Below are 9,853 nucleotides of genomic sequence, written 5' to 3' on the forward strand. Positions count from 1 at the left end.
GAGCCATTAAAACAAAGAAACTGAATCCCCGTTACATTAGACCGTTTGAGATCCTGAAGAGAATTGGACCAGTGGTATATAGGATCGCTTTACCGCCGCATCTTTCGAACTTGCACGACGTATTTCACGTATTGCAGTTTCGAAAGTATACTCCTGACGCAAGTCATGTTCGAGAGTAGGAATCGGTTCAAGTAAGGGAAGATCTGACGCTTCCAGTAACTCCAGTTAGGATTGATGACACCAGCATCAAGTGTTTACGCGGAAAGGAGGTCTCTTTAGTGAAAGTGGCTTGGAGTCAGGCTGGTATTGAAGAGCATACTTGGGAGCTCGAATTAGATATACGGAAGGACTACCTACACCTCTTTTCAGGTAATTAAATCTGAATTTTGAGGACAAAATTCTTAATTAGGTGGGTAGGATGTAAACCCTACTAAATTAGTAAATAATTAGTCAATAAATTAAATTTTAATCAAGTAAATTAAAAAAGTGAATATTATATTAAAATAGGATAGAGCTTATTAAAACGAGAATTTTGACACTAATTTCGAAGAATTTGGCCCAAAATTAGGCTGAACGGGCCGAACTGGTCGAACCTGGCCCAAACAGGGCCCGTGGGCCCAAATAGACCCATCACTTAAATGAGCTAAAGCTCATCTTCCTCCCCAATTCAGCAAGAAGCATGACGAAACACAAGGAGTGGAAGAAAAGGGTTCCAAACCCTTGTTCCAGTTTCTATCCACCATAACTTCTCCATCCGAGCTCCGATCGCCACACCGTTTGCGGCTACGCGTTCACCACATCAACCTCTATGATTCCATCAGAACAATTTCGTGGATAAGTCACTCTATCATCCCAGCCTCTCTATTCCTCAATTTTCAAAATTAAAGAGAATCCAAGTTGAGAATTTGTTGATTTTGGTTCTCTAGGCTCAAATTTGCTTGTGGAGCTTGTTGGATTTGGCTCTCTTGGTCTGTGGGTAAGGTGAGGTCTCTATTCCTTGACCTATTATTGGTTTTGAGTATGTAAATTCTGAATATTGAAATATATATGTATGATATGTGTGAACTAGGTATATATATACATGTATTGGAATTGAATTGTGGACATTTGGAGCCTTAGTGGAGGATTGGTGCTAAAGTTTTGGTGATTTTGGAACTTCTGGGGATGTTTGTGTGTGGCTTAAGTGGTTGCCTTGTATGGTTTAGGTTTCGCGTATTTAATATATAATGTCGTGTGAAAACTTAGGCTAGATGGCCATAAGTTAGGTTGAAACGTGTGAATGTACTTGATGCTGAGTGATTTTGGTAAGAATTGTGACATGAATTGGGGTTCTTGTTGAATGAACTAAGAATGATGAATTAATGATGATATGTGTATGTATATGTATATGTATGTTGAATAAGTGAAATGATATTCTATTGATGTATTGAAAGGTTGAAGTGTGATGTTGTTGAGTTGAGAAACGGTGGGGTTGAAAAGATTGTTGTGATATTGTTAAAGGTGTGTTATATTGATGATTATAGATATGATGAGTTGGGTTGGAATGAGTTTTAAAAAGAAAATGGAGGTTGAGTTTTTGTGAAATTTGGTTTTTGGCCGAACTTCAGTGACCTATAAGTTGGCTTCCGAACCTTTAAATGATTTCAAACTTGTTTTCTATGAAAATTGGATCCGTGAAGTTTACGCTGTATGAAGAACGGAGAAAAAATAATTTAAAATAGAAAAGTTATGCGTGTCAGAAGTTGGGATTAAAAAGGGTGAAATTCTGCAGCTTTTCAAACTTATGCAAATTTTTTGAAAAAACGCTCATGCGTACGCGTGAACTGGCATTCGCGTATGCAACCAGTCGCTCGCGACGCGACCAACCCTTTTGGGTTGGAATTCTCGCATACGCGAGCAGGGGCTTGCACAAGAGAGTAAGGACTGTTTTATGCCGACACGTACGCGTGGCTCACGCGTACGCGTGGCCAAGGATTTGCGTACGCGTCCAGTCACTCGTGATGCGACCAACCTTTTTGGGCTGGAATCTAGGCGTACGCGTGGCCCCTGTTCCAGCAAAAATAAATGTTGTGTTTTTAAGTCAAATTTTAAACTTCTAAACCTCTATTTTGTCCTTTTAGTCTCAAATCATAGTTTGAGCTCTAGTAATAAGATGGAGATAGGAAATTGAGATAATTTGGGGGTGAAGTAAAGTAGAAAAATTGGTGAAGTAAATATGGAAATGAGTATAATTGGAGTATATATAATATTATGGCATGTATGATATGATTTTGCAAAGATTACAATGATTATGAATATTATTTTGGCATTATATACTTAATTGATCTAAGATACGAGTTTTCCTGGGTAAAGTACCGTGGCCTGCCACCACGTGTTCCAGGTCGACACTCGATAGTCGAGTCGATACTCTGTTGACCCTACGACGTAAGATGTGACCGGGCACTCTAAATTCCCGGGAAGGATGACCCCCATTGAGCAATTTTATATATATTTGAGAAACATCTATGCATAGACTCTTGGGGATGCGCATCGGGGGACAGTCCATGGTTTAGCAAACCGGACTTGTCGGATTGGCTTGATAACCGACAGATGAGCCTCATCAGCCATAGGGAAGGCATGCATCATATGCATATTGCTTGAATTACTTGTTTGTGCATTAACTTTGTGTGCCTAAATGTACTTACTATGCTAAATATATAATTGTTAACTGCATAACTTGTACTCTACTTGTGCTTGTTTTTATCTGCTTGACTGTCTGTGAAATATCATTGGAGATAGAGGAATGGAGGAAAGGTGGATAGGTTTAGTGTTAAAGTTAAATTTAAGTTTAGAATTCCCTAGACACCTATCCTTTTTATGGTTTCTGTTTAATAAATTAAGTTTTATAATTTGAGTGTCGGCGTTCTAGGATTGCCTCAGGCATTCCCAGGACCTTATATACTATGTGCGTTGCACCTTTACCATATTGAGAACCTCCGGTTCTCACCTCATACTGTGTTGTTGTTTTCAGATGCAGGTCGAGAGGCTCCTCACTAGGCGTCTGGACTTCTGAAGTGGAGTAGTCTCTGGGTTTTATTTTGATGTATAGCTTTATATATATGTACTTGACTTTCTCTCCGATCAGCTTGTTTATTTTGTTATTCTTTGAGGTTTAAGGAGAGTTAGGGTTTTAGCTATGTATTTTGGGTTTTCGGGATATGTATATATATGTAAATATTCTCCGACCAGTCTTAGCTTCGCAGGCTGAGTTAGGAGCTTGTTATTCTGTACTTTTGACCCTCCATTCCCACTTTCTACTTAGTTACACCTATGATCTCTAGGTTTCTTAGCACGCAAGTAATCTCGTTTCTTGAGCGTTATGCTTTTTATTTTGCGTTTTTGTTTTACCCGTTTTTCAAGACTCCTCGTATATTATTCTCTTTCAGATACTATTATGTATATATTTTGTTTTAGAACTCGTAATACCACACCACCTTTGTTTTACGGCTTAAACGTAAAGTTTTGTGTGGTAGGGTGTTACAATACGGGAACACAACATATATATAAAATATAAAATATTTTTTAGATAAATTATAATAATATTTTAATATTTTATTTTTATTAAAATTATATTATATATTTTAACTATTTTAATTTCATTTTAATTATATAAAATATTTAAAATAATTTTCTGTATTAATAAATGATAATATATTATTTTTAAACTTATTTTAAAAATATAGGTTAAGAATAACGTTGAACATGACTGACATATAATTATATTTTAATGTGTCTAGGCATGTCTGACAAAGCATTTCATTTTTTTTTTTACTAAGATACGGTTGGACAAAGAAAATACGTGTGTCAGACGAGTATCAAATGATTGTCATGTTCAAAATATGTCCAATGTGGACATAGTAATTTAAAAATGTGTTAATGCTTCATAGAATATTACAAAAAAATACTTTTAAGGATTATTAAATTATTAAAAGAGACTTTATTTTTATATTATTGTCTATCTATACCAAAATTTTGTTATTATCTATCCTTGAATATTTTTGTATAGGTCTTTCTTAAATTTAAATAGAGAAATAATAGGGGACTAAATATTTTTTAGAGTATGTTAGAGAGACTAAAAAAAGTCCGAATTTATTTTATATAATATTTATTAATAATTAATAAATATTAAATAAGATAAATTTTAGTTATTTTTAAAATATTTCTATATTTTTATCAATATTATTAGCTAATATTTAATTAATATTTTATTTTTATATTATTAGATTTAAGGTTTAAAATTTAGTATTTAAATTTTAAATATTGCCTAAATATTGACTAAAAATGATAAATTTTATTGATCATATAATATTATTCTTTAAAATATGAATTGTTTCTTTAAATAATTAATCCTTATTATCGGTCTTTAAGACTCTATTTAAAAGTGAGGTTGAAATTGAGAGACAAAGATTGAAAAGATAGAAACTGAAAAATTTAGATTAAATTAAATCCTTATATTATGTTTAGTGTAAAGTGTATTGGACTAAATTATGATTTAGTATCTTTTTTAATTTAAAATAAATATGAAAATAAAATAAGAATATTTACTGAAATATCATAGTTATTAAAATAAGAAATCAAGTAAAACTTCCACATGCATTAATTCTTAAATAACCGTTTCCCTCTTTTCTGCTTGACATGAGTAACTGCTAGAAATAACCTTCGAAACTTGACTTCTTCAATCAACACATCGACCAGCTCATTGACTAATCATCACAATCTAATACTTACTCCGCATTCCTTGTTTTAAGCTCTTCGATATAGGCTTTTATCCTTTAAGACACACGCTTACTAAATCTCGAATATAGTATCTCTTTGAAATTAAATATTTTTGACTAACATCTACAAACACTTAATTATTAGCATTGAAAATAAAAAATCCACTAGTAAATTATTACCGACGACGTTTATACCATTAGAATTTGTCTGTCGATAATTTCAATGATTTTCGACGTTTTTTTTTGGTGAGGTATATATATATATATATATATATATATATATATATATATATATATATATTATTAATTGACCATTCATTTTTATTATACTGTTATTCTGACAAAATTATTTTGTTAATTAAATGCCTTATTATTTAGTATCCTAGATTAAGGATCTATAGAGGTGAGGCAAATTGACATTTGTTTAGGCCATCATGTATACCTCAACGTGGCATTGTGGTAATGGTAAAAGGATGAAAAAAATGGTTTACTATAATAAGATGAGTACTGAACAGAAAAAACTGGATTATCGTTATTTCTTTCACACTGACATGATATGCATAAATATGCAAAATGTCATCAAAAGATTATTCTTCAAATATTAATCGACCCGTTAGTACATAAAATATTATTTTGAGATAATGATGATATAAACAAAATGCATATGCACACCTGAAATTTATTTATTTATATTGAAGGTACTAAAGTACTTTTACAAACTATATGCATATATATAGTAGTCAGAAAATAGAATCAAAAGTCAAATAATAAACTCTACAAGGCAGAGCAAATAATAATAATAATAATAATAATAATAATAATAATAATAATAATGTATAAAGAGAATATAAAAATTTAGTGTTTAATTATTTTTTTTCATTTTATTTTTACTATAATCCAAAATTATCCTGTAAATATTTTCTGAAGTTATACAAGAATTACATTCTGAAACAGTTATTGAACCCTTACCTGCTAATAATCATATATTGCTATCAGTTAAATATTTATTTATTCATTTTTAACTTTAGGATTCTATATTGTTTTTATTCTAAAAATATTAGATATTTTTATTTAATTTATACTGTAAATTATAATATTTTATTTATTTAATAACTAATAAATTTAAATTTTTTAATTTTTTATATAGTTAAATCGACATCCTCTCAATGGTTGATAACTTTAATTTTTGTCATAATAATTATTATTTTTATTATAAAAAATAACTATTTCTTTTTACTATAATAATGAGTGTTTGATAGTTTTTATTTAATTTATGTTGTAAATAATAATATTTTATTTTATTTAATATCTAATAAATTAAGAGAGATATGGAAGTGTGATATGCAATTCTTTCTTCCCATTTTATTCGTACCACTATAAACCAAAACTTTTCTGTAGTTACTTCCTGAAGTTATACGAGAATCACGTTCTGTAGTAAAAAAAGATCTCTAAAGATTTATCACATTTTATTTTCTCCCATATCTGAGCATATTGGCCATTTTCGAAGAACAACAAATGGTCGAACGAAATCCGTTTTTACCCCAAGCTTTTAATAATATGGCCGTGATCTGTCATTACGTGGTACTTGTGATATTTTGGCTTGGGACACATTTTATTTGGCAGTTTTTTGAATGTTATATGATACCGGGATTGATATTAAGAATCAGAAACCCATAAATTTGAATAGCAAAAATAAGAGTTGCTTTTGGATTATTACATATATATTTTAGTGGAACTAATACAAAAAATGAATTTTCATAGTAGCGGGATCACTATAACTGACTCCGTTGAGTTCGCCACCATAGAACTCAACAGTTACACCTACTTGTTCAACACTAATATATATATATATATATTCATTTTATTTTTAGGATTTTAATTTTGTTTTATTATAAAAGTGTTGGACTTTTTTATTTAATTTATGCTTCAAATAGTAACATTTAATTTTATTTAATCACTAATAAATTTATACTTTGATTTTTTTATTCTTTTTTGACATGGTTAAATTGACATAATACTATTCTATAATTGACAACTTTAAATTGTCATAATAACTATTTTCTCTTGTTATAATACTAAGTGTTAGATATTTTTTGTTTAATTTATTCTACAAATAATAATATTTTTTATTTTATTTAATACCTAATAAATTAAAGGAGATCAGATATAAAAGTTTGATGTCCAATTTTTTTTTCCATTTTATCCTTACTATTATAAACTAAAACTATTATGCAATTACTTCCTGAAATTATACAAGAATCACATTCTGTAGTAGTTATTTGAACTACTACATTACTAATAATCCTACCTTACTATCACTTATATATTTATTTATTCATTTTTATTTTTATAACTCTAATTTTATTTTATTCTATAATTTTTGTTACAAATAATAATATTTTATTTTATTTAATACCTAATAAATTTAAGGAATATTATAAGAGTTTAGTATTTAATTATTTTTTCTACTCTTATAATCTAAAACAACCTGTACAATTGGCTGCGTTTATTTATATAGACAGAACACTGAGATAGAGATATAGAAATACAGAATCATATTTGGCAGAGGAGACATGGACAGAGACAATGTGTCTAGAGACACTGAATTAATGTTTTTTGTGTCCATCCTAACAGGAAGGACACAGAAACACTAACAAGGAATACAATTTATTTTTAATTTTTTTATTATTTTTTATAATTATATTTTTTATTATTATATTTTTATCTCAATTTTTTAAATATAAAAATAAGAATAAATTAAATTTTTATAATTTATTTTAATTTATTACAAAATAAAATATAAAAATACAAAATTTTGTATTTCTATGCTTTAAAATTTTGTTCTATCCTATTTTTAATGTCTTATCCTATTCTATTATTAGAAACAAACTCAGCCTTACTTTCTGAAATTATATAAGAGTCGGTTCTATAACCGTTATTGAATCCCTTACCTTCTTAACTCTATATATGAAAACCCACTATATTAATAATCTTACCTTGCTCTCAGTTAAGTAATATTATGCCCATGGCTTCTAATAAAATATTATTTTCTCTTCAATATTGTCATACATACCAAATTTTTATCTATTGAAGTACATTCGTTATTTCTGTGGCTATTCTTCTTTTCTTTTTAACAGTTTATCTCTACTCGATTGTTCAAAAGTATCATATGCGTGGCATATAGCCTCCTCGCTCCAATAAGATGATCTTATATTTTGAGACATTGTTTTGATCAACTAATAATTAATTAAGGTGTTGAGTACCTTAATATAAGTTTTCATGCAATTACAATCTTTTATTTGAGTTTAGAAAAGTATAAGGAGATAATAAATTTAATGTACAATGTGCACAATATAAATAAAAAAGAGTGATTTGTCCGGCTTTTTTGCGTTCTGCTTGCGCACCGTAGCAACGGGAGATCACGCCGCAACAGCCCCGTGCGTCACCCGTCGTTGGCCGTGCAGGCCCCACCGCAGGCTACCGCCTCTCGTCGCGTCGTTCGAGATGCACGTTATATTCACATATCCACAAACAATGAAAATACAAAATCAATGGCAGAGATGGCAAAAGATTTGTTTGTCCATGGTTTTGATTGCTATATATCCGCATATCCACAATCAATGAAGATATAGAATCTTTAGCTCTCTTTTTTCTCTTCTTTAACACCGAAGATTTAATTGTGCTCTCTTTCACAATCTAGTCGTTGTTGACTCTCTCCACCCCACAAATGTGTTAGATATTCCATTCACTAGGTATGTATATGGTTATTTTAATTCTTAATTGGATAGTTATTTTGTTCAATTCAATTTAAGTATATACAATTAACAAATGCTAGATGGTCATTTCACTAAGTAGCCAGATGATTATTTTAATAACTACGTAGATGGTTGTTTGATTACGATCCCATGACGGTGACGGGGGAGGGGGCTACAGGGGTGGCTGCCGGCTAGAGAGGAAGAGTGATTTGGGGGGGGGGGGACTGTTTGTAATTTAGGGTTTGTATGGTTATTTCTAAAATAGCTGAATGGGAGTTTTTGAATTTAGGATAATTTGTAGAGTGATTTTTATTTTTTACTCCTATTGGACCAAATAATCAACCTATTATTTATATTGTCAAGATTTTTCATTATCCCTCTAGTGAAGTTCAATTAGTTTTTATGGCATTCTTATACTTGCCATAGTCATAAAGAGAATAGCCGTTAAAGTATATGAACCTAGTTTTCATGTTAGCCTTCTTCTATAACATGTTATATTTATATAAGATATTAGAGTTAACTAAGATAACATTCTCCTGTGAATAAAAAAGACTAAATTAACAAACTCTGATTAGATGTGGGGGTTGAGAGGTTTCAGAATATGGGGAAGAATACAGTGAATGGTTGTAAGTTCGCGTTACTGGTGAGCCGTATATCTCTAACCTTTGATTTGTTATTTGTTTGTTTATAATATACTTTTATTATACTAACTACTATAACTTTTAGATTATATATCTCCATGCTAACAAGAAAGGAGATTTAGAAAGATATAATGGGAGAGAACCGTGGATCAGAGACTAGTCGCTTGGTGATCTGAAGAGGATGGATGAAGAGGAAAACACTTCGCATTCGATGAGGCATATGATAGATATATAATTTTTAATAGTGATAAGTGTAAAAAATATATTAATCGGATCACTTCTTTTATTATCTAACGAAAATAAAGCTTATATTTTGTCCACTTCAGGGTCTTCTAAATTTAACTGGAAAGATGTTTGGTTATCAAAAAAGCACAACCGTGTATCAAAGAAAGGATGCATTAGGAAAAAAACAAGGTGTAATAGAAAGACACATCAAGAAACTTCCACGGGAGATAAGACTTAACCGACACACGGGCAGGACATGCATCAACTGCTAAATTTGATGAAGGTCCTTCGAAAAAAAGGCAAGTTAATGATTTTTTAGTATAAAAGTTTATTGCTCTAACCTGCCCCATTTTAATAGTATACTAGTATATATATATTTTTTAATTTGGACATCTGTATTAAAATAATTAATTATTACATTTGTATATAAAGTTTTATCATATATAGAGTAATTTTAATATATGTTTCCTACATATAA

This window comes from Arachis hypogaea, chromosome 14 (assembly GCF_003086295.3).
Source record: "Arachis hypogaea cultivar Tifrunner chromosome 14, arahy.Tifrunner.gnm2.J5K5, whole genome shotgun sequence".
NCBI classification, from domain to species: domain Eukaryota; kingdom Viridiplantae; phylum Streptophyta; class Magnoliopsida; order Fabales; family Fabaceae; genus Arachis; species Arachis hypogaea.